The sequence below is a fragment of the Vulpes vulpes genome, chromosome 2 (assembly GCF_048418805.1).
Source record: "Vulpes vulpes isolate BD-2025 chromosome 2, VulVul3, whole genome shotgun sequence".
NCBI lineage: Eukaryota > Metazoa > Chordata > Mammalia > Carnivora > Canidae > Vulpes > Vulpes vulpes.
Genome location: NC_132781.1, coordinates 142,175,869 through 142,200,043, shown reverse-complemented (window position 1 = coordinate 142,200,043; position 24,175 = coordinate 142,175,869). Strand labels below are relative to the sequence as shown.

General features: G+C 41.6%; 1 protein-coding gene and 1 long non-coding RNA gene across 11 annotated transcripts in view; one reads left to right on the top strand and one right to left on the bottom strand.

Moving 5' to 3' along the window:
* Positions 1-24,175, top strand: part of CHD9 (chromodomain helicase DNA binding protein 9) — a 218,108-nt gene that overhangs the window by 37,021 nt on the left and 156,912 nt on the right. For 4 of the 10 annotated variants that reach the window (XM_072750230.1, XM_072750227.1, XM_072750229.1 and 1 more), the window contains exon 1: positions 14,756-14,911. The exons of 3 other annotated variants lie outside the window; for them this stretch is intronic. The gene's annotated coding sequence lies outside the window, so the exon portion shown is untranslated. Of the gene's footprint in view, positions 1-14,755; positions 14,912-14,980; positions 15,168-24,175 lie in introns of those variants that run through there. 3 more of the 10 variants (XM_072750232.1, XM_072750231.1, XM_072750225.1) reach the window with 2 other exon arrangements.
* On the bottom strand, positions 1,818-16,369 carry LOC140597969 (uncharacterized). The gene is made up of 3 exons (XR_012000064.1): positions 16,306-16,369; positions 7,679-7,739; positions 1,818-1,955 (listed from the first exon to the last, which is right to left on the bottom strand). It is a non-coding gene; the product is annotated as an uncharacterized lncRNA (long non-coding RNA).

Here is a 24,175-nt window from a genome sequence, read left to right as displayed (position 1 = left end):
TTTTAAATATTCATCCACTCTCATCATCAAGAAGTGCTACTTTGTGTCTGTTAATTGTTGAAGTAATTGTCATCCTGGGCCTTGGGCCTGACAAGCCCATTTATTTAACAAGCCTTTAAGTGAGCATCTGCTATGGACCAGATACTGCCAGCACTGAAGATGTAAGGGACAGACAGAAATCCTTACCCCATGGAGCTTATGTTCTAGTGAAGGTAGAGGAAAAATATAAGTAAGACAGAGTGAGTGTATCATCTTTTGCTAAGTGATATGGAAAAGAATGAAGCAGAAGAGACACCAGGGAGGATGGGATGGAGGGAGGAGGGTCACAATTTTAATTTAAGGTGGTTAGGGAAAGCCTCACTGAGAAAGGGCTATTTGAACAAAGTCCTGGAGGAGGAGAAGGATACAAGGGTGGCCTTTTGGGTCAAGTAAATAAACCCCAAGGCACTAATTTGAGAATGAGGCCTTTTAAATCTCTAAATGTTCTTTCCACCTACTAATCTCCATCCCTAGAATTCTATTACTGGCCATACACACTTTTAGGTTGAAATGCTAAAGTAAAAATATACAGTTATCAACTATGGAAAGCTTTGAATTCGTTTATCTGACCCTTTTGTAAATACTAAGGAGGGAGGAGAGCAAGGTGATTGGACAAGAGGAGGTGTGTGTGGAGGTAACAGATCTGGGCAAATGCAGGGAGGAAGGCAGACTCTGCCGGGAGAACCTGGCTTGCCACTGCTGGAGAACGGGGCCTGAACCACTCTTCTTTCTCCTACCATGGCGGTGTGGCCCAGTCTTGGGAATGGTCCTGGGGCCCCTCAGCTAGCTCCTTCTCACCTAGGTGTTGTGGGATGCAAGGACAGGCTGATGTGTGGTCTAATAATGCACCTCCTGAGGGGCTTGGAACATTTGGAGTTGTGATGTAACTAGGGATACACAGGAAAGCGGTTCTGGGACTTGTAACTCTATTAGTGTATGGTTAATTTAACAGCCCTCAGAAAATAAATGAGTCAGGAAACTGTGAACGTTTCCTCTTTAATCAGTGCAGGAAAGCAGTATTCTTTATGATGACATCCACCTCATCTTTTGAAATTAGATCATCCCCTATATCTGTATCCTAGGTTTACCTTGTTCCTAGAAGTTCAGTTCTCAAAAATGCTTCGATAGACATAAGCTCTGGACCATGGATCACATACTCCGATACCTACAGGGAACAGACACCAGTGGCCAAAGCAGGTAGGGACCAGTGGGGATTACTACAAATGGGAGAGTGCCGGCCTCTCTCTACTCAGCTCCTGGGGATGTTACTGAGTTTGAGAGCTCAGTGTTGCTAGAATGTCTCATTCTCAATAGAAGGTGGAAATCCAAAGTTTTAGACAAGACCTTCTGATTTAAATATTGGCAACTAATTCAAGGTAGTGAGATGTACTGTGCAGACTGATTTATTGATCTCCAATGTAAACGGATAATTTTGGTACATCACGGAACATGATAGGAAAGGGGGCAAAGGAGGGACATCTCATCAACCTGACAGTTTGAGAAGGTCAATTTTTTAGAGAGTTGACCTTTGCCAAGCTGACCCCTTTATCAAGGGTTCTCCTTCATCTGTTTAACCAATGGGTTATTTTGGAAAAAACTAATAACATCTGAGTAGCCCTCATGGAGGGGGAGAAAATTCTGAGCTAAGAAGCCACAGTCCTGCTGTTGATTCTCAAAACTCACTGTGCAACCTTGGGTAGGTCTCAACCTCTCAGGGTTTCATTTCTTCGTCTGCAGAATGAGGGGCTGGATTTAAGGGTTTTCAGAATGTGTCCCTCCAAACCTAGGAAGACTTCAGAGATGCCTTTGAGGGGTGGGGAAGGGTGGAAGGATCCCAGGGCTGGCAGAAAGACAGCTCAGCCTTTGTTCTATTTTCTCTCTGGGGCTTCTGCTTTTCTGTTTTACATCTGGAGCTTCTGCCAAAAAAAAAAAAAAAAAAAATTAAACTTCTTGAAGAGCTTTCCCGCTTTCAAAAAAAGTTTCAAAATCACTGAATTAGTTTATCAGCTCTAGTATAAAGAGTTACTAGTTGGGGTTTGCAAACCATGAAGCCTGCTGCTAATTTGAAGGGTAGGTCTTTCATCCATTTGCCTACCACTGCTTGTCTGGTTACATTTGCTGCTTCTGGCTCCAACCTGAGGCATAAATCAAATCAACAAGTAGCCAACAAATATTAGGGGGGAGATTCTGACACATTACCCAGTTCAGTGCCTTGTTTGGGGGGATTTTCTTTCTTTATTTTGGTGAACAGATGTGTTCTTTTTGTGCTATTATCTTAATCATATACAATATAGTCATATTTGCTTCTAAAATACTTTTTCAGGTTCACATGGGTTGATAAATTTATTAACATTCCATAAGTTTGAATATCGCTCAACTTACTCTTAAAAATTAGTTATAATTTATTGATAACCTAATAGGTGCTGCCTTTGTGTATATCACCACTAAGCTTCAGACTATTAACCCTGCAAAGGTGATATTTTTGTGTCTGTTTTACTGACAAACAAGGAAACTGTGGCTAGGTGAGGTTAAAGACTTTCCTGGATCACATAGGTATTCAATCCATACCTGTCCCAGCAAATTCTCAGGCAGATAATCTCTCTAAGTTTGTTTCTAGCCTTGAGAAGTTAAGAGAGAAGAGCTCTGGGTACTTTAAGCTGTTCTAGGATCAACTGCAAAACTGGTTGTCAATTTTCAACTCCCCAGTGCCTCTCATCCACTGAAAATCTTGAGTGGAAGCTTGTTGAATATTTCTGGACTTGGCTAAGCTGAGTTCCTCCTGCTGCAAAGGAAATGGCTTTCCCTGTTTGTTGATCTACCTACGGTTCTGGTCTAATGGATTCAGTTTTCCCAGTAGTGGGTATATGCCAAGAGTGTGGCACAAGGCAAGCATTGATTGTGGATGATTAGTTTTTTGAGTTCTTTTGTTGTTGTTAAGCACTTTGCTGGGCACATAGTGTATCCAAATCAGTGTTTTTAACTACTGTAACCACTGGAATTTATTTTTTCTTAAAGGCTCACCTGCAAGACAGAAGACAGTAATTTTCGTTTGTACACTATAGCATTTTCAGAGAATGTTTGTGAAAAAGCAACAGTGTTAGACAGCAAAGGAGTTATGATTCTCGATTCTCATTTCCCAGGCATGAAAAACTGCTGATCCTTCATTCACTTGGTGAGTGGGAGAGCCTAGACCGTAATTCAGATATTTCTGCTTTGAATCCTGTGTCCTTTCCATTTTATTATACTCATTTGGCTCTTAAAACTGGAGGGGAAACTAATTGAGTTTTCAGCATCAACCTAGTTTTTGTTAACATCTCTGACGGTGATTTTGCAAAATAAAGAAAAAAGCTAGTTAATTAATTGCATGGCTTGAGAAAAACAACAGAAACTATCGTTTTTCCATTAAAAAAAAAAAAAGTAGAGGTCCTAATTATAAGTAAGGTCTTAAAGTTTAGAGTTTGCCATTATGAAAAATACGGGCAAGTGTTTCTAAGCCTACTACTACCTGGCCTCTGTCTCCACCAGAGAAGAGAGCAGAATTTAGATACTTCCCTCTTTGGGGAGCATTGGTTGTTGTTTGCTTTGTAGCCCCAATACTTGATTGATTGATTGCCTCTGACTTCTACAGCTATGTGAAGGGGTTTGTGTATGGCTTTCTTTTATGAAGTAAGTAGGAAGTGTGCTGGAACTTGCTCCCTTTGCTTTAAGGCTTTCAGAGCAGATACTAACAGATGAACCTAGGTTATTTGGATGCCTTTTCTCTTTTCTTAGAGGATTATTTTTCAAACGGTTTGTGCCTAATTCTGCCTCTCTGTGATAACGAGGCAGGTATTTAGAAGCCACAAGAATAGTCAGAAGAACACTTTGGGTTGCCCTAGACAGAGGTGACACAAGCAGGACTCACCCAGAGGATAAGAATTTGGTATTCAGGTGATCATTCAGTTCCATGTCACTTAGAGCAGTACTTTGCTACCTTGACTACACAAGCAATTATACAAAGAGCTTTTCAAATACACTAATGCCTGAGACTCATCACCTGTCGGTCAGGAAGGGCTCTTAGCAAAGGTAATTTTTAAGTTTCCCAGGTGATTTTTTTTTAAGATTGTATTTTTTTTATTTGAGAGAGAGAGAGCACAAGTGGGGGTGGGGTGCAGAGGGAGAGGGAGAAGCAGACTGCCTACTGAGCATGATGCACCCTCCATCCCAGGGCCTTGAGATCATGACCTGAGCTGAAATTAAGAGTCAGACACTCAACCAACTGAGCCACCCAGGCACCCCTCCCAGGTGATTCTAATGTGCAGTAAGGTTTGAGAATCTCTGAAAGAGGCTCCTAGTATTTCAAAATCAGGTGGGATAGTCCCAAGTAATAGCAGTTTATTCTGCAAGAACATTACAGGTATGTTGGATGGACAGTTCGTTCATTATAAAATACACATTTATTGAGCACCTGTGTTCTCAGTGCTTAGAATACTTCCAGGAACAAGACAGCCTGTCTCTGCCAACAGATGCTTTCTTTCTAGTGGGTGGAGACAAAAAATAAACACACAAACAGCGATAAGTATTAGGAAGAAAGCAAACTGTGGGTAGGGTCAGGGAAGGACTGCCTGAGAAGCCATTTTTTGCAGGACTTAAGGGAGCCAATGATAAGGCAGAGGGAATGGAAGGTGAAAAGGTTCCAAGACAAGGAGAGTGGTGTGTTTGAGGAACAGAAAAGACTGCAGTCACTTTCGTTTATCTAGAAAGAGGAGTGGCAGATAGTGAGCAAGTGCCAGCCTGACATTTCTTATAGTTCACACAAATCACTCAGTATGTTCTTGCCAAATAGGACACACTCTGCCAAGGAAACACAAAGAGAAGTATCCTCCAGGAGCCAGGGCACTGTGTACTGGACAAAGAAGACTCCGAGGTATTAGCCAAAAACTGCTGACTATGAGAAAAAACTCAGCAGTTCTACATGACACTGAGATAAGCTATGAAAAGGAAAAAATTCAATTATACATTTGATATCCAGAGGATTTGGCCTAATTCTTTAGTCTTTTATCTTGTTGCTAACCATCACTTGAATGCAGCCTATCAGTGTGGCAGAACTGGCCTGATTTTAGGACACATTCAGTTCTCTGACACAATATTTTTGAGGTCTCTACCCAACCAAACTTTCTGGAAGGAAGAATGCTTGTCAAATATGTGTAAGGTTGGAGAAGTCAACTCTCTGCCTGTATGAGACCTACATAATTCTATGAATTTCTTGTTTGAAGAAACAGAGACCCAGGGATGCCTGGGTAGCTCAGCGGTTGAAGGTCTGCCTTCGGCTCAGGGGATGATCCCGGAGTCGCGGGATCAAGTCCCACATTGGGCTCCTTGTGTGGAGCCTGCTTCTCCCTCTGCCTGTGTCTCTGCCTCTCTTTCTCTCTGTCTGTCATGAATAAATAAATGAAATCTCAAAAAAAAAAAAAAAAAAAAAACAGACCCAGCTCCCTTCCTTATTTTCACACAATATTTCTACTTAAATTGGGCAAGCTCACTAACTTCTTAACACCTAATGACAACCAGAGAAAAGAGCTACACTAATTTATTTTAAATCTTACTGTTTTTTTTTTTCTTAGTAATCTCTACACCCATTGTGGGGCTTAAAAGTCAGGACCCCTGAGCCAGCCAGGTGCCCCAACACTTATTTTTAGCAAAACTTTCTGAGGTCTCTCTGCTATTAAATTTAAATTGTTTTTTCAATCATATAACCTGGAATTAATTTTCCTGGTTGGCATGTTATTACTCATCCTCTATAAAACAAACCATGGGGTTAAATGCAAAGGAAAACAACTATAATTAATATATCTCCTCAACCAAAATGTCTAAGATTTCCAATAATTTCCAAATGCTTTTGCAAAAGAGCTCATAATGATGCCTTGATAAAATAGGAGTGCATTAAAAGATGATCTTAATAAGAAAGATAACCCTTCTTAAATTCATATGAGGCAAGAAAAACTTACCCATTTATATTTTTAAATGACTGTGGTAATTATTAAGGGATTTCTTTTATTTCTAACAATATGAGTTTTATAAGCTCTTCCCATGTCATAAGTAGGGAGCATGCAACTCAGCCAATGGGATCATGAAAAGATGGTCACTGGATCATAGTCATGGCTAGTATGAATGAAGAAAAACAAGTCAGGAAAATATTCAGAGGAAACCTAGTACAGTTTTTTCTTTTTTGAAGCTTAGATGGATTTAAGACAAGACAAGATGGATCTAAATTGCATCATGAGGGTTTTCTTCTTGAAATATGATGCCCCTAATGGGGGATTCCTGGGTGGCTCAGCAGTTTAGCGCCTGCCTTTGGCCTAGGGCATGATCCTGGAGTCCCGGGATCCAGTTCCGAGCATAGGGCTCCCAGCATGGAGCCTGCTTCTCCCTCTGCCTGTGTCTCTGACTCTCTCTCTCTGTCTATCATGAATAAATGGGTGAAATCTTAAAAAAAAAAGAAAAAAAAGATGCCTCTAATGCCTATAAAACAAGCCCGTTGATAAGATATATTCATGTTTATGGTTTCCATCAATTCTTCAGTTATGTTGTAGAGATCACATATGGCTTTTTAAGCACAACAATTATAGTACCTGTAAATGAAGGTTAAGTATTACCAAAGTTAATAAAAAATAGTTAATTAGTGGGTATTTACATCACAAAATAATTGTCCATGAGGCCAGAGGACCCTGTCTGTCTTGTTCATTGTTTTCCCAGCACCTAGCACTGGACCTGACACTTCACGGATACTCTTCTAATATTTGTTGAATGAACTCATTTTTCAAGTAGCAGCTGCATTGCACGCCTTGATCTCTCCAAACTTAATTTAGAAGTAACTTCTCCTAAAGGAGTGCTTGCCTTACCCAAAGAGAAGCAGATGCACAAAAAGAGGGAATGAAATGCTCAAGGATGAGCAAGGATGCCTTATCAAGGAAAACAGCAAAAACTCTTTTTTTCCTGAAGACCTTTTAAGATTAGGACAAGCAGTTGTGTGTAAAAGCAGGACGGTGGAAGATTTGAACTGTCAAGCAGGATTGTGCTTTGAAGTATATTCCTGGCTAAAGCAGGAGATAAACTAGATCAAACTTAGAGGCTCTAAGATCTGTCCCTGATTAAATAGGCCTAAGAGTAGAGTCTGAAGAATGGCTGCCTGGCACAACACAGCCTTTGAATATTGTTATTAGCAGCAGCCTCCAGATTTGAAAACAGTGCTATACACATGCTTTCAAACGATCTTTGAGGTGCTTTAAGTTACAGCTGAAAGCTTACCTAGCCTTCTTTTCTGTTTCCTTGAACAAGAACCTGAAAAAGAAGGTTAAAGAGCTTTCTAGTGATGTCCTTCACTCCTGTCCTAAAAAGAACCTCTGTTCTTCACTGAGTTAAGGAGATTTCACAACTCCCAGAGGATAATGTGAAGTTTTTGCTCACTGCTGAACCAACTAAAGTTCCTTTCAAATTATTTTCCTGGACTGGAATAGTGTCTGAGCTCTTCAAGCTATATTCATTATTGCAGAAAGATGGAAATTATGTTATATTATATAATATAATGGGGCATAAAACATTTAAATAAGAATTTAAATTTAAATTGACATAAAATGTGTAAAAGGTTAAAAAAGCATACCTTAGCGTTCACAAGTACTTATCATTGGTCTGTGAAAGAACATTTTCTTTAGTGCCTCAACCTGTAAGTGAAAATCAATAAAGATGAATGAGAAGATATTTTATACACACAGTTTTTCATATATATTTTATGACATATTTATTATTAATAATTTATTATTTATGTGGGGATAGTAATCCCTTCCATAATTGATAGTGCACCCAGCCTTGTACACATATATGGTGTAGGTATTAAAATGCATGTAAATTAAGTAAATTATACCAAAGTCACAAAACTGGCAAGTGCAACTTGAGAAGTAACAGTGCTACAATCAGCAATCTTCAGACTTAAAAACATTATTTGCTGCTTAACTAATTTGAAAAATTAATTAATATATGTCTGCGCCATTTGTCCCAACATGTGTTCATATGTGTGTGTAAATAAATATATATATATACACAGAGCCTATATATATGGATTTAATGTATATAATGCTAAAACAAAGTTGGAAGTTGCTGGCTGGGCATCACTTTTTAAAATAGCTTTATTGAGGTAGTATTCACTTATCATAGACTTCACACTTCAGTGGTATTTGGTATATCCATGGACTTGTACAACCATTATCACAAACTAATTTCAGAACATTTTCATTCCCCCCAAAGTACTGTTACCAACCACTCTCCATTCTTCACCCCTTCCCCCTCGACAACCACTAATCTACTTTCTGTCTCTGTAGAGCTTATTCTGGACATTTTACATAAATGGAATTATTCAACATGTGGTCTTTTGCATTTGGCTTTGATCACCCTACATGTTTTCAAGTTTCAGCCATGTTGTACCCTGTATCAGGACCTAATATTTCTTTACAGTTAAATAATATTCCAGTGTGTGGAAAAACCATTTTTGAATATCTATCCATCAGTTGATAGACATTTGGTGTGTTTCCATTTGGGGGCTGTGATGAATAACGCTGATATGAAGATTTCTGTGCAAGTTTTTGTGTGAACCTGTTTTCATTTGGGGGGAAGGTGTTGATGGAAAACTTTTCAAAGAATTGTTTTCCAAAATGGCTGCACCATTTCACATTTCTACCAGTAATATATGAGGGTTCCAACTTCTCCACATTCTCATCAACACTCGTTATTACCTGCCTTTCTTATTAGAGCCATCCTAATGGATGTAAAGTAGTATCTCATTGTGGTTTTGAGTTGCATTTCTCTAATAACTAATAATGTTATGCATCTTGTGCATATTGGCTATTTGTATATCTTCACTGGAGAAATGTCTATTCAAAGTACACTTAAAATACTTTATTTTTACATTGGGTTATTTATCTTTTTATTGTTGAGTTGCAAGAAGTCTTCATACATTCTGGATTCTGGACCCTTATCAGATGTATGATTTGCAAATATTTTCTCATTCTGTGGGTGTCTTTGCACTTTCCTAATAGTGTCTTTTGAATCATAAAAGTTTTTCTATGTTGATGTTCAGTGTATCTATTTTTTGGTTGCTTTAATTTTAATGAAGCCCAATTTATCTGTATTTCCTTTTGTTGCTTGTGCTGTGGTGTCATGTACTGTGTACAAAACCATTGCTAACCCGAGGTCCAGAAGATTTACTCCTATGTTTTCTTCCTAGAGTTTTATTTTTACCTCTAGGTCCATGATCTCTCTCTCTCTCTCTTTTTAAAAGATTTTCTTTCTTTCTTTCTTTCCTTCTTTCTTTCTTTCTTCCTTTCTTCCTTTCTTCCTTCCTTTCTTTCTTTTCTTTCTTTTCTTCTTTCTTTCTTTCTCCATGAGAGACAGAGAGAGAGAGAGAGTCAGAGACACAGGCAGATCCTGGGATCATGCCCTGAGCTGAAGGCAGATGCTCAACCACTGAGCCACCCAGGGGCCCTATTTATTTCTTTGGGAGACAGAGTGAGAGAGCACAAACAGAGGAAGGAGCAGAGGGAAAGGGAGAAGCAGACTTCTTGCTGAGCAGAGAGCTGGATGCAGGGCTCTATCCCAAGATCCTAGGATCACGAATTGAGCTGAATGCAGACACCTAGCCAACTGAGTCACCTAGGTGCCATTGATCCATGATCCGTTTTGATTTATTTTTTTCTGTATGGTATAAGGTAGGGATCCAGCTTCATTCTCTAGCATTTGTATATTCATTTGTCTTTCTCAACTTGCATGTCTTAGCACTCTTGTTGAAAATAAATTGACCATAATGTAAGTTTATTTCTGGACTCTCAGTTCTATTCCATTGATCTATATGTCTATCCTTATGTCAGTTCCTCAGTGTAGCATTGTACGTTACTGTAGCATTGTAGTAAGTTTTGAAATCAGGAAGCATGAGTCCTTCAACTCTTTTTTTTTTTTTTTTTTTTTGATGGATTTTTTTTTTTTTTTTGATGGATTTAAAAAAATTTTTATTTTTGTTTTTTAAGTAACCTCTGTCCCCAGTGTCAGAGACACTGAGCTCACAACCCTGAGATCAAGAGCCACATGCTCTATGGACTGAGCCAGCTAGGTGCCCCAAAGGATTTTTCTTTTAATCCAGTGCAGGTAACATACAGCTATATTCATTTCAGTCTTTTTTTTCAAGGATGTTTTGACTATTTTGTGGGCCTTCTTTTTGCAGGTCCCACTGAGATAGTGTCTAATGCTGAGCTTTGCAGGTCTAGGCCTTTAAAAAAATTATTGAGGTAAAAAAATGAAAAAAAATTATTGAGGTATGATTGACATATAACATATTGGTTTCAGGTAATGATAATGATTACCTGAAACATAACAATGATTCGATATTTGTATATATTGGGAAATGATCACCATGTAAATCTAATTAACATCCATCACCATACATAATTACAAACCTTTTCCTCTTGGGATGAGAAGATTTATTCTTTTACCAATTTTCAAATATGCAATACAGTATTATTAACTGTAGTCACCAGGCTGCACATTACATTCCTATGGCTTATTCTGTAACTGGAAGTTTGTACCTTTTTTTAAAAAGGTTTATTTATTTGAGAGAGAGAGAGCACATGAATGGGAGAGCCTGAGTCAGCCTCTGTGGGGAGTGCAGATCCTGACTTGGGGCTCAATCTCAAGACCCTGAGATCATGACCTGAGCCGAAACCAAGAGTCGACTGCTCAACTGACTGCATCACCCAGACACCATGGAATTTTGTATCTTTTGAACCCCTTCACCCATTCTTCCCATCCACTACCCCCTCCTCTGGCTGCCATGAGTCTGTTTTCTATATGTATGAGTTTGGTGGGACTTTTTTTTAAAATTTATTTTAATTTTAATTTTTATTTTTAAAATTTTTTTGGCTTTTTGGTTTTTTTTTTAGATTTCACACATAAGTGAGATCATGTGTCTTTCTCTGACTTACTTCACTTAGCTTAATACCCTCAAGATCCATCCATGTTGTTGAAATGGTAAGATTTCATTCCTTTTTATGGTTGAATAATATCCCATTGTGTATACATACCACATTGCCTTTATCTGTTTCTCCATTAATAGACACTTAGGTAAGGGCACTTGGGTGGCTCAGTTGGAAGAGCACTGGACTCTTGATCTCGGGATCTTGAGTTCAAGTACCACGTTAAGGGTAGAGATTACTTAAATAAATAAATAAACTTAAAAAAATAGATACTTGGGTTGTTTCCATGTCTTGGCTATTGTAAATAATGCTATAGTGAATAGAGGGCTGGGGGTGCAGATATCTTTTCAAGCTAGGGGTTTTGTTTTCTTCAGATAAAAACCCAGAAGAGGAATTGCTGGCTCATTTGGTAGTTCTATTTTTAATTTTTGAGGCACCTCCATACTGTTTTCTATAGTGGCAGCACCAATTTACATTTCCATTGACAGTGCACAAGGGTTCCCTTTTCTCTGTATCCTCTCAACACTTATTTCTTGTACGTTTGATAATAGCCATTCTAACAGGTCTGAAGTGAGTTTTAGGATATCGAGTATATCAGTTGTCCCCAAATGTGAACAGGTGCCAGAGCATTGGTTCATATTCCTCCAACTTGCCAGAAAACGTCATTTGATGTATGCATTTTGGGATATTTCTTTCTTGGTGTCCCGAACCAGAATGCCTACCCCCCCCCCTTCTCAGATGCCAAATTAATAACCAAGAGGTTGCTTACTAAACATGGAATCAGAAACTATGGCTGAAGGGAGGGATATAGTATAATGGTTAAGAGGTACAAGCTTTAGGACCAGACAGCTCAAAGTTTGAATCCTACCTCTGCTACTCAGTAATTGTGTAATCAATGCAAGATTTTGGTTTTATTCATCCATACAGTAGGAAAAAATCATCCCTTCCTTATAGAGTGGTTGTGAAGGTAAAAGTGAAATAATAAGTGTAAACCCTTAACACTGCCTAGGACTAATTAAATTTCAGTAAATGGTACCTATTGGACTTGAGTGGTTTTCCTGCAGAGTATGAAGAACTGCTCTTGGTCATGATACAAGCTTTCTGGGGACTTGAATCATTGCATCTGCAAATAGAGGACTTTTTTTGGTTTGAAAGTCACTGGGAAGAACTAGAGCCATTTTTACTCTAGAGTGGAATAGAGGAATCTGGAGAGCATTGCTACCACCGGCCTCTGGACATTCCATTGCCTGATAGAAATGGTAGGCCAGTGTTGCTAGATTTTGAGGTTGTTGATGACAATTGATTTTTGTTCATGTAAATTGCAGCGGGTAGGGTCACCTGTCTGACTCAGTCAGAAGAGAATGTGACTTTTGATCTCAGGGACATGAGTTTGAGCCCTCCATGGGGTATAGCTATTGCTTAAACAAAACTTTAAAAAATAAATTGCAGAGGATAGTATTTACTGATCTGGCTTCTTAATTCTGGGATTTAGAGCTATTCTTTGCAATAACTTTTTCAGGATCCATATACTCAGAAACCTCAGTTACCAAGTTACCAAGAATACCACTAAGAATAAGAAATAAGTTGAACAAAATAGATGTCACAAAAACGCACTTGTTAACCCAGGAGAGAATCTCACAGAAAATCTTTACTTAAAACCAGAGTCTAAACTAATAAAAGTTTATCAGTGTTTGTTTATAGTAGGATAGAAGGAGGAAGGGAGAAAAGAAGGAAGGAGAGGTTGCTAGATTAAAAAAATAGAGAAATATCAGTCCAGGAGTGAGGAACGAGACATAGAAACAGGCAGAGGTAAGTTTAAAATAACAACAGCTATCTAGAGGCCATTTTTCATAAGGACAAATAGATCTACATATTTCTGAGGGCATTCATTGATCATAATAGAACACAATAATGCTGATACTGATAATGATGCTCTTTAATCCCCAAGTGTAAGTCATGTTCAAAGATTCCAGGAAACATGAGTTTTCTTGGGGAGAAAATTCTGTAAAAAAAAAAAAAAAAAAAAAAAAAACCAAAAAACAAACAAACAAAAAAAACAAGTAGCTGAAGTTTTAGACAAGATATGGAATATCCTATTCTCTTTTTGATGCCAGATAAATGAGATGTTACTGGCCTTAAATTCGATTCAACAGGTTGGATTTGCAAATGAAAGCAGTATCCAACTAGGAAGTACCGTGGGGAGCTCAGGGGTGGACTGTGTCTGTGCATTCTCCTCTTAGTGTGTGGTTGTTATTAAGCATCCTTGAGGGGAATGGAAGCTGTAATTGTAAGGTCTCTCTCAGCAGGGTTCCCTCCCAGGCCCTTCAGCATCTGAGCTAAATAGACTTGTGTCGATCCAAGCTGGAGGGCCTGCTCGGGTACATAGAGAGTGAAATGGCCCGGGGGCGGGGGGGGGGGGCTAGCACTCTGCCTCCCGTAGCCATTCCCTTCCGCTCAGGCATCAGCAACCCCAGGGGCACTGCTCTGTGCTTCTTTGTGGACTCCACATTCCAGACACTTCCGTCCCCTGCAAGGTGAGTGCTAAATATCACCCACGGTGGATCTGAAACAGTGAACAGCCTCCAACAAACATGAGGCAGACTCCAGTCCCTCCCAGCATCCCCTTATTTTGTCTATCTCTAATTCCAATATGGATTTTAAAGCTTTAATTAGACACTAAAAGCCAGCCCAGGGCCTGAAAAAAGAGACCCACAGAATTTTAGAGCTGGAAGGCTTTTTTTTTTTTTTTTTTTTTTTTTTTTTTAGAAAATGTGTCCAGCCTCTTCATTTTACAGAAGGACCCGGGTGTCCCCACAGGTGCGTCGGCCAGTGGTTTTCTACTAGGCCACCTACTCCTACCCCAGTGCCCCCCCCCCCCCCCCCGCGCCCTTCTCGTTCCTTCTTTCTCTCCCCGCACAGCTGTGCAAGTCGGGCCGCGGGCCTGGACCTCGCGGAGACTAGGTGTCCGCCGCGTGGGGGGCGTCTCCTCAGCCCGGCGCCTTCCCCTAGCAGGTGCTCGGCACCTGGGCGGAATCGCTGCATCATCGCGGCGCCCCTCTCCTCGCTCCCGGTTTCACGGCACAGGCGCGTGCGGCGGCGGGGTCAGAGCGGAAGAAGACACGGCCCCGGCTCCACGCTCAGGACACCTGGCCCCGGGCGGGCGGGCGGGCGGACCCGGTGCCCAGCGCGTGAGTGACCTCGGCGCCGACCCCGCCGCCGGGCCGCTCGCGGCCGGGGCGCGCCTGCCGGGCCTGACGTGGCGGCGGGGCCGCGGGGAGGGGAGAGGCCGTCGCGAGGGCGCGGCCTGACGTGGCGGCCGCGGCGGCGCGGCGAGGGGAGCCGGGGCCACTGCACTGCCCCGCGCTCCGGCCAGAGGGCGCCCGGCCCCAACACTTCCCCGCCCCGGGGCCGCCCGGGCTCCCGGAGTAACCGCACCGGCGATTGGGTCGGCGGCGCGGCGGGGCCATGTTGGAGCGCGGCGGCGACCCCGCCTCCCGCCGCCTCCCGCCGCCCCCCGCCGCCCCCCGCCGCCCCCGGCCGCCCCCGGCTCCGGGTCGAGCCGGGCCGCGGGGGGAAGCGGCGCGGCGAGGGGGGAGCCTCCCTCCTGGGTCGCCCGACGCGGCGGGAGCGGCGGCGGGAGCGGCGGCGGTCACGGCCGCCCCCCCCAGCCCGGCCAATCAGCGGCGCGGGCACAAATATGCAAATGGCGCGCCGGTGCTGCCGGAGTGCCGCTCGCAGGGGCTGGTGGGGTCGCGCTGGGGGAGTGCACCGGGCCAATCAGGCGGGTGCGTGGCGGCGCGGGGGAGGCGGTGCCCCTTCACTCCTCCCTCCGCTCCCTCCCGGCCCCGCGCTGACAGGGGGGCCTGGCCGCGCCGCCGGTAAGTGCCGCCGCCGCCGCCGCCGCCGCCGCCCGCCGCTGCCACCCGCCGCCGCGGGCGTGGGGAGGAAGCCCGGGGGCACCGCAGGGCAGCGGCCGCTGCTCAACTGGTGGGGAGAGGTGGGGGCGGGTTCTGTCAGCCGGGTGGTCGCCTGAGGCCGCCCCCGCCCGGCCAGCCGCGCGTGTCAGTCTCGGTCGAGGCGGGGGGCGGCGGGGGCGCCTCAGTCATGGCGAAGCCCGAGAGCCAGCGAGCGGCGGTGAGTACGTGCCGCCAACGCCGCCGCCCACGCCGCCGCCCGGCCGGGGCGGGGGTGGGGGTCGGGGCCGGCCGGGCCGGGGCCGCCGCCGCCGCTGCCGCCGCCGCCGCCGCCGCCGCCGGAGGTGAGGGGCCCGCGCCCGGGGGCGGCGGGGCGCGCGGGGAGGCCGGGGAGGGGGCGCTGCCCGCACGTGCGGCCCAGCCCGCCCGCGGCCCGCCCCGCGCCTGTCATGGCTGCGGGCTGCTGCCCCCGCCCCCCGGCCCGCAGACCCCGGGGTCGGGACCCGGCCGCCGCGCCTGTTGCGTCGGGCGGAGGTGAGGGCAGGGCGGGCAGGGCCCGCTTCCCCGCCGGGCGCGAGGTCGGGGCGTGGGGTCAGCCCGCTTCCCTCCATCCTGCAGCCTCTTCCCCCGCCCGCCGGCTCTCGCCTCCGTGACTCATGACAGGGCGTCCCGCGCGGGCGCTGGTGCCCCCGAGCCCGGGACGCCCCGGCGCCCTCCCGGGCCTGGCCTGCCGGCCGCGGCCGCGCTCCTGCCCTGGGAGGCGGCGCCGAGGGGCGGCCCCGGGGGCCTCTCCGCGCCTGCGGCGGGGTCGGGACCCGCGGCCGCCCGGCTCTCTCGGGCGCCGGCTGTGGGACGCGGTGGGTGGTTCCAGGGCTGCCTTCGCGGACATCCATCCCGAAGCCAAGCGCGACCCGGAAAGCCTGGGTGTCTCGCTGGCCTGTCGTCGCAGTCGCCAGCTCAGAGTGGTTTCTGTCTGTTCCTTTTTTGGTTCTGTTTTCCTTTTTTCTTTTTTTTTTTTTTTCTTTTTTAAGAAATAAAACTTTTTAGAACAAAGTAGACGAAACATTTCTCCAATTGTGATACTAACAGTGTTGTTACACAGTTACTTTCCTGGGAGTCTGGGATTGGACATTATGATGACTTTTCTCCATTATGTGAAATACTCCTAACTATACCCCAGGATTGCCCCGTATTTAAATAAAGTTTATTTTCATTAATAAAATCACTATCACAGTTTAGTTTCTCAGTTTTGCATGCTACTTTTCACCATTTCTTTTTCTCTGATTTCAAACTCCAGTTCTACTTAACCAACTAGGATCTTGAACAGAAAAAAAAACAACAACAAAAAAAGGGCTTACCTTGTGTAATGTTGCTCTGCCTGAACTGTGCACAATTGTACAGGTACTTTGTAAAAGAACGGCCAGGTCTGCAAACACTTAAATGTACAGAAGGTGAACTTACCCGGTCAGGGGCGGGGATTCCACATCGCGGAGGGGAGGGTGTGTGTGTGTGTGTGTGTCCAATCACAAGTGTGTGTGGATTTTGGGTTTTGGGGGGAGGGGGTTTCAGTGCAAAAGAATTAACATAGTGTGTCTTCATTTCTGTTAGATTTACAGAACTTGAAATTAAGTAGGAGTTTTTGCTAATAGCACAGAGCCTTCCATAGGATAGAAACCGGATAAATATTTGCTCTAAGCAAGTTAAACATGTATTCTGTATCTTTCAAGATTTTGTCTCTGCTTTTATTGCTTAGACATTTCATATTAAGTAGGTATAGTGTACTACAAGGTATTAATAGGTCTCAGTTCTTGGTGAGTTTCCTATAAACTACAGGTCATATAATATAGACATGAAATGCTCTGGGGGAAGAAAAAGTAGTTGCCTCCCATATTTGGTTGGGGTATCTTTGTCATCCTGGACAGTTTCAGGGGAGTGGGTGTTGTAAAGTTAGAAAACAAAAAACCTTGTGATTGATTAACTAGGAGAAGATGTCCTAAGGACATAGGAAATAGCAATCGGAAGAAAAAAATTGTGCTGGTGTAACTAGTAAAGCCTTCTTGACTTGAAAGGAGTTCTGATTGGAGAGAATCAGGACTTTGTCACTTTACTAGCTATGTAGTAGTCAAGTCTCTTAACCTCTGTGAACCTAAGTTTTCTTGAATTTTACAATTCTCTGATTATGAACGCCCCATTGGATCTGTCCTCTGAGATATAAAAATTATGCCTGGGTTTAAGTGTAAGAAAAGGCAGAGGTTTTGAAACAAATTGTGGTATAGTTGGACTTACCTGAAAAGAACATTTTTAAAAGAATAAGCTCAAGTAGGCAGGTATGAATAAAGAAAGCAGTGTTGTTTAAAAGGAAAAAAAAAAAAAGCTCATGACAAGATGAGATTAATAAAATCCTAGAATTTTCAACTTGGAAGTATCTTTTAATTCCAAATCCCTTTTCTAATGTAACTGAATGCCTTCTCTAAGACATTAAGCTGGACCTTGGCATAGAACTGAAGGAGAGAATGTATAAATTTAAAAGGTACCAACTGAAAAAGCATTGCAGACTTTAAGATCTATTGAAGTTTCAATAGTAAAATAAAAACTTTGGCACATGTGAACATATTAGTTACTCTGAAGAGTTAGATGTGTTGGGGATCCCTGAATGGCTCAGCGGGTTAGCGCCTGCCTTTGGCCCAGGGTGTGATCCTGGGGTCCCGGGATCGAATCCCACATTGGGCTTCCTGCGTGGAGCCTGCTTCTCTCTCTCTCTCTCTCTTTCTCTCTCATGAATAAATAAAATCTTTAAAGAAAAAAAAAGAGATGTGTTAATCATTCATGTAAATGTAGTGGAAGAAAAAGTCAACTAAATACTTTGATAGAGAAGACAAAATTCTGGAGAGGTCAAAGTATAAAGGAAAAATAAATATGACTGAAATAATCTGGGGAAATTCCATTATATTTTAGTATAGTGAGTACAGAACATTGGTAAGAATATGGAAACTTATGGCATTTGGTTAGAGTGAAATGAATTATGAAACTAATGTCATAAATGTTTGAAAAACTTTGAATGCCAAAAATTGGAATCAGAAGAGATTTATGGACACTGAGAAGATAGAACCATTTTATGGTTTTATTGTAACCTTTTAAATGTTTTGTAGCTGTTGTGGTCTTAAGATGATAATCCTCTTAACCATACAGATTTCTTTTCTTTTTTTTTTTAATTTATTATTTATTATGGTCACACACACACAGAGAGAGAGAGAGAGAGAGGCAGAGACATAGGCAGAGGGAGAAGCAGGCTCCATGCACCGGAGCCTGATGTGGGATTCGATCCTGGGTCTCCAGGATCGCGCCCTGGGCCAAAGGCAGGCGCCAAATCGCTGTGCCACCCAGGGTTCCCAACCATACAGATTTCTTACATAATAGAAGACTTAGCTTTTTTTCACTTATTTACTTTGTGAATGTAAGTTGCCACATTCCAGTTTTATAACTGTCTTCTAACACTGTGTTTCTGTTTACTTGTTTGGCCTTCACTCCCATCCATTCTACCCCTGAATTTTACCAGTCCGTGAATATTGAGGTCAAACTCCACTTTGCGAATAAGATAGTCTCTTGTCATTGTAGCCCCTAGGGATTTCTCCTTCCCATGAGACTATAGTGTTATTATTTGTCTCACTTATTTGACATATCACGTACAACTTCCTGACCTTCCCTCTACTGTATTGCTTTTAATTTTGCAGGAACACCTTCTGCCCCTCCCTTTTAGAAACAGTTGGAAAGCTGATCACGTGATGAGGGAAACTCAAAGAAGTGGAAGCTACTTTTTTTTTTTTTAAGATTTTATTTATTTATTTGACACAGAGAGCACAACTAGATAGAGTGGCAGGCAGAGGGAGCGGGAGAAGCAGGCTCTCTGCTGAGCAAAGAGCCTGATGCAGGGTTCAATCCCAGGACTCCAGGATCATGACCTGAGCTTAAGGCAGATGCCTAACCAACTGAGCCACCCAGGTGTCCCATGGAAGCCACTTTGAACTATAATTCATTCTCTGAACTCCAGGTCACTCACATCCATTCATTCATTAAACCAATTAACTTATTGTTTCCTTTATTAGTCAATTTCTTATATAAATTTATTAAGTGATTCCTACCTTTGTAGAATTTATAGTTTAATAGTAGAGACAGGTAATAGGCAAGTAAATAACAAATGTAAAATTGCAACTTGTGATGAATTCAATAAAGGAAGAGAACAGACTGTTGTGAAAGAAAAATGGGGAGGATTGTAGACTGCGTGGTCAGAGAAGGCCTCAGGTGACGATATTTAAGTACAGACAAAGAATAAGAAGCTAGATAGAGAGTTTCTTGGAAGAGAGAAGGGTATGTATGAAGGCAAGAAAGAGCTTAATATGTTGGAAGAAATGAAAGAAGTTCAGTGTGGCAGGAGTATAATAATAGAGGAAACTCATGCAAGTAAAAGGCAGAGAGCAGATCATACAGGGCCTTGCAGGGCGTGTTGAAGACCTGGGTTTTACTAACGATGATGCAGTCAATCACTGATGATTTTGAAGTAGAGGAGTACTATGCTTTCCATTTTAAGAATGACACTGGTTGAGAATGGATGGAGGAAGGCAAGGGTGAAAGCAAACACTACTACAGTTGTTGAGGTAAGATGATGGTGGCTGGCACTAGGGTAGCAGTATAATCTCATGGGAGTGGCAGGGGCATTGACAACTTCATGACGGATTGGATGTTAAAGGAAAGATGTCAGGGTGACCTCCAGGTTCCCGGCTTGAAGACCTAGAAAGGTGATGGTAAGATTTACTGAGATGAACATGAGGGGAAGAATAATAGGTTTGGCAAGAAATTAAGTTTTGAATACCATTTCCAGACAGGAGCATGGCAAGGGGATGTCCTACCTTTATCTGAATGAATGAGAGATGCCTCAGTCAGAATAGGTTTAACTATATATGTGATGCCATATTATGACATAACGTATGTTTTGAGAAGAGGCAGCTTCATATTTGTGTTGAAGGATTAGTAACTGAAATGATCTTTTTAACAATACAGTTCAGTTTTTGAAAGTTTATTTGTGAAAATTTCCTTGATATAGATAATATTAGATAAAGTTTGAGGAAAAAAATCTGTATTAGATGGGTTCTGATATTTGGGTCATGGTGCAGAATTCAAAAGTCTTATAATCTTTTATGTTTTCAAAAAATGGCACTCTTCTAAGTTATTAGCTTGTAGGCAGCCTGATATTTATCATTTTTAATGAGGCTTCTGGTGCTTATGAGTAAAAATTATAAGTGCAGGCCATTAAGGAGCTATTATTCATCAAATAACTGTAGATACTGATGTTTCTGTTTAATTTGTCATTATTAACTAAGCAAATAGTAACTTTTTTTATTGTACTTTAAAACTTTTTAACCAGTAATTTTAAATGTTATTGCTACGAAGAGAGACAGTTTCAAATCTGAAGGGAAAAAAAAGAAAGATTATTTTTCTTGTTCAGTAGTCATTTCAGTTTAGTTTACCTGACTAAGCAGCTGCAGTGTAAAGTATATTAAATTTTATTCTATTGGAAATCAATGGCTGTGCTTCTGAAAGATAACTGCTAATATATTTTATTCTTTCATAAGAAGAAGGAAAAAATAGGATAATGGTTAGGCTTCATATATTTTGTATAAAGTTTGTTTTATCTTAAGGTTTTGTGGTTTATTACACATTACTCAGTAAATTCAAAGTTATCTTTTTAAACTAGAATTCATATAAATGTATTTATATTTTTGGCAGGTATTTTACAGTGTTTATCTTTTTTTTTTTTTTTTTTTTTTTTTTATGATAGTCACAGAGAGAGAGAGAGAGGCAGAGACACAGGCGGAGGGAGAAGCAGGCTCCATGCACCGGGAGCCCGATGTGGGATTCGATCCTGGGTCTCCAGGATCGCGCCCTGGGCCAAAGGCAGGCGCCAAACCGCTGCGCCACCCAGGGATCCCTACAGTGTTTATCTTTAAAACAGCAATTAAATATTCATTAAATTTTTTTCTTCAATTAAGGAACTGAACAGCTTTACATAGTGTAAATCTAGAAATTCAAGATTATAGATTTGGTACATTTATTTAGTCTGTCTTACAGATGAAGAAACAGAACTACAGAGAAATGGAGTTGCCTGAGCTTTCTAGTATTAGGGACTATTTTATTTTGGAGGTTGCTTAACTCACTGAATTCACTATATATCCAAATAACAAGAATACATTTAGTTCTGATTTGGTAAACATGTATCCAGATCAGTATACAGAGTTTACTTAAGTCCTTTCAGAAACCATCCTATATTTGCTTACCAGTATTATTTTGAGTGGCATGTACTCTAAATGGTAACTTACAAATATTTACTTTTTTATGATTCATCTTGTTTCAATTAGGTTTTTAGTTTTTTTTTTGATAAGTTATGACATTCAGAAAAGTATATATCATACGTTTATAACTCTGTAATTTATTACAGAGTAAACGTATCTCTGTAACCACTACCTAGACTAAGGAATAGACGCTCCTCTCATACTCCCTTGCAATCATCACTCCCTTTCAGCCTCCCAGAGATAACTACCATGCTGACTTCTAAAACTATAGAGTAGTTTTGGCTGGGTTTTGAGCTTTATGTAAATTAATTCATATACTATCTGTTCTTTTGTTTAATATTATATCTGAGACTAATCTGTGTTTTTCCATATAGAAATAGTTCATTCATTCTCATTGCTGTTGATTCTAATGTAGGATGAACATGTTTTCAGTTTGGAACTGTTATGAACAATACTGATAAGAGCATTTCTGTATGTGGCTTTTGGTGAGCACAGATGTACACACATTTCTGTGGCATATGTTTTTCTAGAAGTGGAAAAACTGGTTATGGATATGTGTATATTCAACTTTACCAATAATGCCGGATCATTTTCCAGATTTGTTGTTCCAGTTTATATTTAACAGTGTATGAGAATGCCAGTTGCTTTATATTCAATTATGTAGTTTGATAAAACACCACTATACAGTATTTGAAAAATCTTGTGCTCTTTTTAAAAAGTCTCCAAAGATGACTTTTTGGTGATGGATAGCTATTTCTACCTAAAAGAGACATAAATGAGGACCTATGTTGTGCCTATTGGATTACAGTATATTCAAACAAAGCATAGCTTTTTGTTTTCAAAGTTATAACCAAATAAGATATTGTCTTTTCTCAATCCTTAAAAATGTTTGGTTTGAAATACAGTGACTAGTACAGCATTATAGGGGCTATGGTTTGGAAAGAACAAAAAAATAACATGTATCTATAACTTAAAGAAATTTTGAGGGAGATAGGAAAAAACCTTCAGTCAAAGTGAATTTCATAACTATTAGGTGCACGGTACTTTAAAATAAGACCCTGGGGAAGGAGGAGGGGGAAGTATTATAAAGATCTATATTATTCCTGAAATGAATAGTGTTATGTCAGAAATGACCAAAGCTCCCAGGGCTACTGTGATAGGGTTTTGCATCATTTTGTATATAGATAGGGACCCAGGCTATTGCTTTCTCGGTATGCTTTTGGTCAAAGACTTCAAGGAAGGCAATGAAATGCTCTATGGTCTCATTAAAGTATTGGGGAATTGAATTTTATATCTTTATTTTATATAGTAAGAAGACATGTTTTTAATAATTTATGGTATTCCAAGAAAAAATGGAATTGAGTTTCTAAAGGATTTGAATGTTGAAACCACATCTTAGAAGATATGTTGAGGAAGAAGTGTCAACATTTGACTGAATTTGAAATGCTAAGTAAATGGATTTGATAGAAATGAAGTTACTGCATAGAATCTTATGCCTATTAAATTACTTTAAATGAATCAGAAAGGTAAGGAAAGCTATAAAAAAGAAAATCTAAGATAGTGTAGTATCCTAGAAGCAGAGAGAATCCCCAGAAAGCAGAGGGGTTACTTGAACTGAGTTCAGGAAACATGTAAACAGCTTTTGTTATAGGCCAGACAGGGTAGTAGTTGGTACCGCAGATGAATAAGTCATGGGCCTTGTTCTTGAAGCATCCATTGCCTAAATAGTATATGATAGATGAGATGCATGGATGATTGGAAGCATCATATAGAAGATGGCATTTTTGAGTTTAGCTTCTGTCACTTTTTGTTAGTGGTGGCAAGTGTTTCTTAGTGGTCAAAGACAAGGATTGAGAGAACACTTGGATTTGTCCAAGAGCTCATTATTCACCCTTGAAAGTATAGTTGCAGTAATTTTAACAAGAGGTTAACAGGCAAGTGGGTATTTGTGTCAGTATTTGTCATTGAATGAAAGGATAGATATAAGATGATTTTGTGTGTACATTTTTGTTAAGGTAGGAGAAACACTGCCTAAAGTTAGAAGGGAAGCAGGTTATTTTAAGGGATGATTAAAGATCCTAGACAGAGATGGAATGTATGTGGGTGTAAGCTAGATGAAATGGTATAAAGAGGTGAAAGGTTTATCTTTGGAATAAAGTTATGCTTCCTCTTCTGAGAAGAGCTAGAAGAAAACAGATAGAAGCAAAGAGAGATACCTGCTTCTGAAAAGATGACTGGTGAGTTTCAGTTGGGAAACCTTGCAAGAGTAAGAGGCAGAATTTTCCTTGGGTGAAATTAGGGAGGTTAGGGTTGAAGGCTTGAGGAAATAGCCTAGAAGCATAGGGAAATGTATTTAAACACTTTCTAAGCAAAAGCAAGGACCACATTGAAGGTACAGATTGTTATTAACCTTGTAACAATACTGTGCCAGGGTGCCGGGCATATAACAAATATTATAAATAGGCAGAAATGTTCATTGAATTGGATTGAGGTCTAGAGGTCACATTACATTGGTGGTGTTAATAGAATATGGTGGGTTGAGTGAATTGAAAATGGTCACAAGCATCCCTGAGTGGCTCAGTGGTTGAGTGTCTGCCTTCGGCTTAGGGTGTGATCCCAGGGTCCCAGGATCAAGTCCTGCATCAGGCTCCCCACAGGGAGCCTGCTTCTCCCTCTGCCTGTGTCTTTGCCTCTCTGTATGTCTCTCATGAATAAATAAAATCTTAAAAAAAAAAAAAAAGGAAATGGTCACAAGGGTATTGAAGCATTAAAGATTATTAGCAGAAGAATCTGAGGCAGTCTGGAGAAGCTTAAAAGTCATAAGAGAGTTTGAATGACTCTTGGGAAATCAGGAGTGAGATGACAGGTATGAGAGGAAAAGCTA